This window comes from Narcine bancroftii, chromosome 10, assembly GCF_036971445.1.
Source record: "Narcine bancroftii isolate sNarBan1 chromosome 10, sNarBan1.hap1, whole genome shotgun sequence".
In the NCBI taxonomy this organism is placed as follows: domain Eukaryota; kingdom Metazoa; phylum Chordata; class Chondrichthyes; order Torpediniformes; family Narcinidae; genus Narcine; species Narcine bancroftii.
Window position 1 is genome coordinate 78,033,063 of NC_091478.1, and position 11,487 is coordinate 78,044,549.

Below are 11,487 nucleotides of genomic sequence, written 5' to 3' on the forward strand. Positions count from 1 at the left end.
CACGCCACAATCACGCGATTGCAAGCCACACCCACTACCACTGTGAGCACCAGCTCGTGCGATTCCTGTCTCAGCCAACGTGTTTCCACGAGCTGCACATTATATGCCAGAGCCACATGTGGCTTGCGAGCTGCAGTTTGGCCACCCCTGTCTGTACTCTCGGAGCCCTCTCCACTTGGGCCCTTGGGGAAACACCCCAAGGGAGAATTCTGATTCCAAAGGACATCATGGCTGAGTCAATGCACTGAACCAAATCCAGGAGAGCGAAGAGAAAGTCACTGCGGTTCTCAAAGATTCAACTGCATTCAACACTGATAAAAAATAATGAAAAACAAACTCGTGTTTAATCAATTGGCTATAAACAAATCTCCAAAATATAGCTGTTTAAAAAAATAACGGATTTCAAGAGAGAAAGATATTATTGAGTGTTAAACGCAAAAATCTGCAGACGCTGTGATTATAGGGGAAAAACACAGAAATGCTGGAGGAACTCAGCTGGTCTTGCAACGTCCACAGGAGGTAAGGATATATGACCGAAGTTTGGGGCCTGAAATGTCAGTTACATATCTTTACCTCCTGTGGACACTGAGAGACCAGCTGAGTTACTCCAGCATCTCCGTTTTTACAAGATACAATTAAACCCACAATTAGAATTAAGAATTAAGCTAGTTGATGTGCTGAATTCTCAGTTTCGTCCTGGTTGTACGCCAAAAACTCCATGAACAAGCAGCACCTGACAAAAACAATTAAGACACTACTGAGAGCAGCCTCCAAATCTAACAGGCACTTCATTCGCAATGCACATCAGTTAATGTGTGCAAAACAGATCATCCATTCACACCAAATAATCAGGGCCTAGTCATGTAACACCATCGTATTTTAATTTTGTGGTCAGGTTGATTTTGTCTGTTTGTCCAGCCAGTAATTTCAAGCATTTACATTTTCTTGTAACTTGCTGAAGTGCAAATTCTTCATTTCTCTGAGGTTATGAACAAGAAGACAGAAAATAATCAGCTTTAATTGACACACTACTAGTTCGGGTTCCAGAAGACCACCAGATGATTCACCAGTATCCCAAGTACAACTCCTGAATCCAAGTGGTTTGCAAACACAGCAGACTTTGAAGATGCAATGTTCTTTTTGTGATCTTATTTGCAAATCATTTGGATGAATAGCTTGAAAAAAAACATAAGAAACTTTTTTTGTGAGAGTCTGCCTCTTGGATATGGGAACTAGATTCAGCAACATAAACAAAAGCACTCCAAATTCAAACCACATTACCACCAGTTTTCAGGTTCCTTTTCTCATGAAGGTTATGTGGCACAGCCACAGTTGGTTTCCAATTTCGTGGTATGGGGCTAGTGTAAACCACAAGTGAGCCTCCCAGATAAATGCTCCCAGAGCCAGTGATACTGATAATGCCCTGTTTAACATTTGACCTATGGCTTACATCTGGCATGGTGCTACCAGTTTATGAATGAGGAATAAATCAAAACCAAAGCCAATTACAAGTTTGAATCCATTCTCTTGTTTACATTAAGACCATTGAAAGAGTTTGGAGTAAAGCTGGAATCGATTTAGATTTATTGTCAGAGTACATACATAACATCACATACAACCCCGAGATTAATTTTCCGGCAAGAAAGACAAAATTACCGCTTATCGGTAGTGAAAAAAATGGACATAATGCAAACAAATGAAGAAATGTAAACAAACTGCGCAAAACAGAGAAAAGAATATCAGTAAAGTTCGAAAGTAAAAGTCCTGAAATGAGTCCCTGATTGAGTTTGTTGTTGAGGAGTCTGATGGTGGAGGGGGTAGCAGCTGTTCCTGAACCAGGTGGTACGTGCCTTGTGGCATCTAGAACTCTTTCCTGATGGTAACAGCGAGAACAGAGTGTGTGCTGGGTGGTGTGGATCTTGATGATTGCTGATTGCTGCTGCTCTCCGGTGGCAATATTTTCTGTAGATGGTGGGGAGGGTTTTGCTGATAATGTCCTGGGCTGTATCCACTACCTTTGCAGGGCTTTGCACTCGAGGGTATTGGTGTTCCCATACCAGACGATTATGCAGCTGGTCAGCACACTTTCCACCACATGTCTATAGAAATTTGGCAAGGTTCCCGATGTCATACCAAACCTCTGCAAATTCCTGATGCTGATGAGGTTTCTTCATGATGTCATTGGTGTGTTGGGTCCAGGAAAGATCCTCCGTGATAGTGACTCCCGAGAATTTAAATTTGCTCCCCCTCTCCACCACTGATCCCCCAATGATCACTGGATTGTACACCTCTAGCTTTCCCTTCCTGAAGTCAACAATCAGCTCCTTGGCGACAATGAGTGCAAGGTTGTTGTTGGTGTGCCTTTCAGCCAAGTTTTCAATCTCCCTCCTATAGGCTGACTCATCGCCCCTTTTAATACAACCCACTACTGTGCTATCGTCAGCAAATTTGTCGTTAGCGTTATTGTCATAGCAAGCCACACAGGTGTAAAGTGAGTAGAGCAGGGGACTAAGAATGCAGCCCTGGCTGCTGTTGTACTGATGGAAATTGTGGAGGAGATGTCCTTACCAATCCTCACAGATTGTGGTCTGGAGGTGAGGATCAGGAACCAATTACACAATTATGGCAGCTTCCGCACCTCATTGTTAAGCATTTGAAGAGCACCAATGCCCAAACCTCATGTGAAACGTAGGGTCCAGTAGGGTACAATAGGCAGCAATACTGTATCCTCCCTGTTAATGGCATTAACATTAAAGCTGACAGTAAGCATTTTTATTGCAAAGAAAGCAAGTGCCTTCTCCACACAGCTCTAGTATTTTCTCATTCAGTGCTTCACTGAGAACTTAACAACCTGGGTGCAACTCAGTGTGCACCTTGCTTGTCAATGGTGCAGTTTGAAACCTCTGCTTGGTTTGGAGTTTCAATACAGGGATATGTGCTGAACATGGAAGGAGCCAGCAGTTTGTTATCTAGGCAGAAGCAGACACAGGCTTACTTTGTTTCATTTACAGTCATTGGAAGGAAGGAAACACTAGATCCCAGAGAAAGATAATGAATAATTTCACAAAAAACTCCCGCGGTTCATTTTAGCAGTGCTTAGAGTTGGGGACTATTTTTAGCTGAATGTTGCTTCTCAAAGCAGGAATTAACCTGAATAAGTCACCAACTTTACCCATCACAAACTGCTGAGTTCAAAGGCAATTCTTCAACTCAGAGCCAAAAGCTAAAACAGAAACCTTCTGCTAAGGTAGCAGTCATGGCACTAACCAACATCACCATTTGGAAGGTCAAGGAAAGGAATTTCTCAGCATTCTCACATTGGCTTGCAGTGGGCAATAGGCTGAAGGAGGGATTAAATCCTTAAAGAAGATTGGTAACCTGGTGCAAGGCATCAAAACCTCCCTCTCAGAGTAATTAAGATGAAGGAGATGATCACTGACTTCAGGAGAGGGGAGAATAACCACACCCCTGTCCACATGAATGGTGCTGAAGAGGAAAGTGTATACTTCAAGTTGTTGGGCATAAACATCTCCAATGACCTGGCCTAGGCCAAGCACGTTGAGTGGCGGTCAGGAAAGTGCACAAATACCCTTAATTTCAATGGAAATTTGACATTTTCACCCCTCCCCCTCCACCTTGTCCCTCAACTACTTCTACAAGTGCACCATCAAGAGTGGCTTAGCTGGATGCATCTCAGTGTGGTAGGGGCACTGCTCTGCTCCAGATCAAAAGAAGCTACAGAAGGCAGTGAAAGCAGCTCAGAACATCATGCAAACTTCCATCTTCCGGAGCTCAGGAAAGACAGTCAACTTGCACAGGGGCTCATCACACCCCAGACACATTAGCATCTCCCATTTGGGGAAGAAGGCCCAAATATGTGAAAGCATGCACCAACCGTCTTGAAGGCAGTTTCTTCACCTCAGCCATCAGGCTCCTGAATGAACCCCCAGAACATGGACTCATACTCTCCTTGGTCGGTACTAAATTTTAATGTTTCCCCTCATCACACACTTCAATCTATAAATTGAGCTCTTCTACTTTACAACGCTGTACGAACATTAGACCTAACCTGGTCAGCTGCTTGCAAAAAAAAAGTTCTCACTGTTCTTGGTACAAGGCAAATAACTTCTTTGTTGTGCAAATGTACCTGCTGTCCCAGAGCCAGTGGCAGGAGTCGAGGTACAGCCTGCGGCCCATCCTCTCCTGGACGATGGTGCATTACTGATTAGTGGGTAGCACCCTCACCCAAGGGTCAGCCCATTCCACGAGATTCACAGGAAGATTCTGCATCATTAAAGTTGCCCTCAATCCCTTGACTGAGAAGTTCGGAATCAGAATTTATTGTCATAGACAAGTCATGAAATTCGATGTTTTGTGGCAGCATTCGTAGTGCAAACATTCATATTATAACCATCTTACAACTTTACTATAAAAAAATAAAAATAATAGTGCATGAAAAGTGTTTTTGGTTCATTGATTATTCAGGAATCTGATGGCAACGGGGAAGAAGCTGTCCTTGTGCCACTGAGTGCTCTCCTTTAGGCTCCTGTACCTTTTCCCCAATGGTAAAAGTGTGACGAGGGCATGGCCTGGGTGGTGGTGTCCTTTTTTAAGACACTGCCTCATGTAGATGTACTCAGTAGACAATGTCCATTGAGGATGAGATAAGTGAATCACTTTTAAAGCAGGAGTGAACAGAGACACACAGAGACGGGCGCGTGCACAAACACCTCTGGAGGAGCCAACAGCCAAGTTGACGTTGCTATTTAAAAGCATCCAAGATCCTTCAATTTGTGAATAGAGTATTAATGGATGATGGGCGCTCACGGCCAGTGTCCAAAGAACCAGGAACAACATGTGGGCATGCACACCACCCCCTTTCCCCCCAACACACAAAATCGAAAGTCCAATGCCTGACAGTGTGGCAGGTCAATTCAAAAGTAACCTCAGGAGAAATAGAAAAAGTAACCGAATGCAAAAAAAGAAGCAGAAAAATAGTAAAGGAGCTGAGGCAAATCAGAACACAAACCAGACCTCATCAAAGGGTCAGCAGTGGAGAGAGTCAAGACATCAAATTCCTGGGTGTCAATAGGGGTTTTTAGACTGCAGACACAGGCAGTCTAAAAAGGAAAGTGCAGAAATCTTTAGTCAATTCCTGCACTGTGATTTTTCAGGGAAAGCCTGCAGTCTGAATCGCACGGCAAAACTCACCTTGTGAATTCAATGTCAACTGATGACTCCGGCCACGTTGCTCCACATAAAAGCACTGGGACAAACTCGCACAGGAACTTCAAGTGACCACAAGGTGAGTAATTATGTTAATTTATGTTACATTTTTCCAACATTGCTGTCTAAAAAAAAAACACTACTGTCACGGAGGATCTATCCTGGAGTCTCCATGTCGATGCCTGCCATCAGCTATACTTTGGTGACATACTGAATCTCCTCAAACTCTTCACAAAGTCTCTCGAAAACTTCCGCAGGGGGACCGTGGAGAACATTCTGGCTAGTTGCATCACTACTTGGTCAGGAGGTGCCAACGCTCAGGACAAGAAACAACTCCAAAGGGTTGTTAACTCAGTCTATAAACATCTTGGACATCACTCCATCGAGGACATCTCCAAGAGGAAGCGTCTTAAGAAAGCAGCCTCTATCCTCAAGGACCCCCACCACAGGCCACGTCCTCTTCACACTGCTACCATCAGGGAAAAAGGTACAGTACCCTGAAGATGAGCACTCAGTGGCACAATGACAGCTTCTTCCCCGCTGCCAACAGATTTCTGAATAATCAATTAACCACCGACACTGCCTTACTTTGTCTTTTTTCGTTTTCTTGCATGATTTTTATACATTTTTTTCGGTGGTTTATATAAATGTTGGCTGCTGCAAAACAACAAATTTCATGACTTGTTCACAACAATAAATTCTGATTCTGAACAGTGCTGATGTGCAGCAATCTCACAAGCAGAATGAACTCTCTCCCCTTTGGGTTCAGGCAGCACCGCCTGCCCCCACCCCAACAATAACCCTTCACTCATTGGCATTCCATGTCAGGGATCTTCCAGGTGTAAAACCTGAAGCAGTTCCCTCCTCGCCATTTTCAAGACCCCGCTCGCAAAATCTGCCTCTAGCACAGCAACAAGAGACTTTCCGATTGCATTTAAACAGCAAGCCTTGAAATGCAAGTTCCAAGTTTAGTTCCCCAACAGCACCTGAGCACCCTCTGTAAATTCCCCACAACAGAAATCCAGTATCTACGCTCGAGCAGAGATATCCCCCTCCCTTTCCATCCCAAGGGTTATTTGAGAAAAGGAATGTGTTTTCAAAATTCTTAGGAAACTTTGTGGAAAAACACCAGTTTCTGAAAACAAACCAAAGTAACTTCACTGGCAGCACACAAGGTTGACAAAGTTGGTAATGACCCAATTCTCTGAGATTTTAAGTCCTGTTTGATACCTGCTACAACTTGAAAAAGCATCAGAAACTGAGAAATCCATAACCCTGCATTTAAATTTTTTTTACAAAAGTTTCTTACGCTAGAAATCAACAATTTACTTTGTAAGAAGACTGATTTGCGAACAAGGATTCACTCAGCAATGTCGTCTTGTCTATGTTACGAAAGAGCTTATTACAAATTATTCTTTAAATAATCAGTAAAATATTACAGGAAATAGCTTATTCACCATTAGTCATGATGAAATAACTCCTGTAACACACCTCATTCTAATATTAATCACAGCCGCACCATTCTTAGGCTAAAAGTCTCAATGCCTTCCTTGAATGGTCGGAACTTGTGAAAAATTTGGAATCAGTACAACCAGAGCTGGACTTTGTGCAAAGGGAGTTTACGGAAATGAGTGCCAGGCACACTCATAACTATTCGCCACTTGACAATGAAGGGCAGAAATAATTACAGAGAATTAAACAGTACTAATTATTTCCCTGCAAAGGGCATGCTCCCTGGTCACTCTCCCTGCATCGCCCATCATGTCACTGGAACTTGCTTCTGCAGTTCAAAGGATCATTCTGGGCCACTTCACCTGGCTAGCATTTCAGAAAGCAGCATGGAGGGTAAACAAGGAATCTGCGGACACTGGAGAATGAGAACTATACTCAAAAGTGTGAAAGGAACCGAGCACGTCACACAGTATCCATGGAAAGCAAAAGGCAGCCGATATTTTGCGCCCAATTCCTTCAACAGGCGATCCTGGATGTTGCTGCTGCAGTCCGATGGCAGCATTCCCTGTAGATTTTCCTGATGGTGGGGAAGAGTTCTGCCTGTGATGTACTGGGCTATGTTTACTACCTTTTGCTGGGATTTCCACACAGGCATTGGTGCCCCTATACCAGGCCACGATGCAGCTGTGATACAGCACTTTCCTCTACTCGTCTGTAAAAGCTTGCCAAGGTTTCTGATGTCATACCAAACCTTGGGAAACTCCTGAGGTTATAGAGGTGCTGACATACTTTCTCCAAGATGACAAGAGTATGTTGGGTACAGGAAAGGTCCCCTGAGATTGACTCCCAGGAATTTAAAGTTGCTCTCCCTCACCATCTCTGATTCCCCCCCCGCCCCCCCATGGAATGATTTCATATTGGTCTAGCACACGCAGTGCAACGGAAAACACCACAAGAAACAAGGAGAAAGGCACTCAACGGTCAAACCCACTGCTTTCACAGACCAGGTGCATTTGACACCTTCATTTAATCCAATTAATCCATTCAGCGGGTGCAACCCATGAATAAATCCCCAGTGCAGAGCCAAAAATATTTATTTAATTCTGCTTGCCACCTTTGATCACCTCTTCCATAACTGAAGAAGCTTTCTGAGTGAGAAACAGTTCCTAATCAGCACAGCAAAATTTCCTCCAATTAGCCTTCTCCTCGCACCTCAAACTTGCAACTTGCCGACTCTTACAGTGGTTTCACGGCTATCAGTTGGTCCCTGACGCCTTTCCCCAAATTCCATTGGTCTAATCAGAAAGTGTTCTTCAAACAAGAATACACATCAGATCCAGGCCAATGTTACTCATGTGAGCTTTGTAGTTGGGTATTTTCTGCTTCCACACATTGAGGGGCTGAGACTGGTACGGGGTGGGGATGGGTGCAGCCCCAAGGGGGCCATTTTTGAGGCACTTTAAAATAGTCAAATTATTAATAATCAATGCACTGTAACAAAATGTATATATGAATACAAAAAATGTCAAGACTTAGCACTGTTTTTCTTTGTATCTCTATATGCATAGAGAGAGGAGAGAGAGAGAGAGAGAGAGAGAGAGAGAGAGATTTACTCAGACCATTACAGTCCAGGCTAAAATCTAGAAAATTACTTCCAAGTTCAGTCTTTTAAATTCAGTGTTGAAGCGCAGGCCTTTGAATTTTGATGCCCAGAACTAATGTTGAACTGATGGGAAGACCGGAGTTGTGGCTGCTACAGATTCACAAATTCTCCTTGCGTTACCTTTGAAGAAATGTCCAACCACATGAGCTGTGGTCACAACACTCCTGGCCCTTTTTGTAGGCGAGACTCAAATTGGGCAGCCTCCATGAAGCTTCCAAGACCCTGGCACCAGTCTCTCCAAGTTACCTTCACTGTTAGCCACACTCAAAATGAAGCACTTTGCTTCCCAAAAGATCCTCCTGGCCCAGTCATTCACAGAGCATGCTTTGCTCTGAATTCCACAAAAATGATTGGCCACAAGAGCTGCTTTCAAAGAGCTGGTTTCTCTTCAGCAGCCAGAATTGTTCTCCCTTGCAAAATCACAATGTCTTTGCAAATGTATCGAATCTAGAACAGACTGTGACAAACCTTCCCTCAGTTCTTCCAATGTATCGAATTGTCGCTGGGCCGTGACTTGTGTTGTGATGGTGCTTGTCTAAAATGTTAAATGTTAACTGTGACCGTTCAGTCCCTCCTATCTATCCTATCCCTTACAGTGATAATCCCATTTTACTAAAACAGAAGCTTGTAATAGTACAGTATCAAAATGTATACAATATGCCATTAAAACTTTAGACTTTGCATTGTTTTTCCTTTAATTATACATATTGTATAGTATTCTATTGTGTATAAAATTAAATTTTTGTTAAGAAAAACTGCCTCAGATTAATTTTCCCCTTTGTGGCAGTAAGCCCCACTAGCATTCAAAGCTGAATTTTTAATATTACATTAATTGGAGAAGGGAAACTGAAAGGACAGAGACAAAGCAGTTCAATTGCTTTCAGATCCCAGCCTTGTTGGCACCAGCTGAGACTGCCTTCTTCTGGTGAAACCCACAATGCCTAATGTTAGCTCGGAATCCACATTTAACAATACCCAAAATGAGGGGAAATGCTCACAAATTCCATCACTTCCTCCAAAGCACTTCAATCTCAATGCATAATTTCCCGACACGTTATAAGAAAGGTTTGGGAATGTAGTCATCAGACTTTTTTTTTAAAATGCGTAATCTGGACCTCCTAGTTAAAAATCATCGTCCATCTTGTAAACACTCTTCGCCACCAATGAACACAGACGATTCTTGGTAAATTGAGCATCAACAGCTTGAATTTACAAACAAAGCCCATCGTACTACATGATCCTGAAACGCAAGATCAAAATAGCACTCGACTATGCAAGCTAAGCAGTGATGGCAGGGAATCCTTTCTCAGTTCAATTCACTCTGCTGGTTTAGACAAAAGCCACATTCCTTAATAATTTTGTGAATAACAAACTTATTGACCTCCCCACCCCCTTCCCCCCTCTGCATGGCCACTGGAAACACAAAAGTCATGTTGCTGGGAAACAGCATCAGTAAAGTTTTTAATTATCAGTGCCTGACTGCCGTGGGAGTGAATCAGGACAACAAAAAGCATCGTGGCTTGTCAATCTGTACAGTGAAGCCTACTTCACAAGGGCTTACACATGGGAGAAATATGGTCTATACAGATCAAATAATTACATGGTCTCAGTCTGTCATCCCTAGTTCACCAATCTACATCCAACTCCCAATGGCTATCTTCACTCTGTATACTCAGGCTTGATTAAAGGCTCTGGCTAAATACGTTGACCCTTCTTTTTATCCCACTGATACTGCTCAATCCGCTGAACTCCCCCAAAGGATTGTTTGTTTGGGAAGATTCCAGCATCTCCAGTCACACTACATTCTGATACATAACATCGCATGGATTTCTTAGAAGGAAACATGGGGTTTGATACGAAAGAAATCCAATCACAGGCTGACACCCAGCAACTTAGCGGTCTGCATGACTCCTTAACAGCGCCAGCGGTTTGATGCCCGGGGGCTCTGGTTTCCCCCCACCGTTCGAAACGCACTAGGGGTATAGGTTAATTGGGCAGCATGGACTCAAGGGCCGAAATGGTCTGTTACCATGCTGTATGGCTTAATTTTCAAAAATCTTAAAACTAGCATTTAAGGTGGTGCAGAAATGCAACAGATATGTTCAGACCTTCACCACAAATCCTATTTCAGATCATTTCTGCCTCTCCAGTACTGCAAACTTTGTATATTCAAGTCAAGTCACGTTTATTTGTCGTTCACACCCTAAACGGTGCAGTGCACAGTGAAAACGAGATAGCGTTTCTCCGGACCATAGAGCTGGTTATGTAGATGGATAAATTATCTCACAAACATTTTTTACATATAACATAGCATAAATAACATATCACTTATAAATATCATGTTGCATATGTTAGTCCTGTGCCCCCGGAGTTCAGAAGCCTCACGGCCTGGGGGAAAAAGCGGTCTCATAATCTAGTCGTGAGGCCCGAACGCTTTGGTACCTCTCCCTGGATGGCAGGAGGGAGAACAGATTGCAGGAGGGGTGTGTGGAGTCCTTCATGATATTTATGGCTTTCTGCAAACAACAGCCATTATAAATGTCCATCGTGGCAGGGAGAGAGAGCCCAATATTCCCTCAGCAGTCTTTACTATCCACTGCAGGGACTTGTGTTCTGGAATGGTGCAGTTCCTGAACCAGGCGATGATGCAGTTACATAGGATGCTCTCAAGTTTTAAGATTTTTGAAAATTAAGCCATACAGCATGGTAACAGGCCATTTCGGCCCTTGAGTCCGTGCTGCCCAATTAACCTATACCTCTAGTGCGTTTCGAACGGTGGGAGGAAACCAGAGCCCCCGGGCATCAAACCGCTGGAGCTGTTAAGGAGTCATGCAGACCGCTAAGTTGCTGGGTGTCAGCCTGTGATTGGATTTCTTTCGTATCAAACCCCATGTTTCCTTCTGAGAAATCCATGCGATGTTATGTATCAGAATGTAGTGAGGGGGGAGGGTGGAAATTGGACTTCTGTCAACCTCCGCTGGAAGAAAAGGGTTGTTGGGCCTTCTTGGCAATGGACCTGGTGTTGGGGGACCAGAGATCCTCCGCCAGGTGCATGCCAAGGAATTTAGTGCTCTTGATACCTTGATAGTGCAGCCATCGATGGACAGCGGAGAGTGGTTCCCCCACGGGCTCTCCTGAAGTTGACC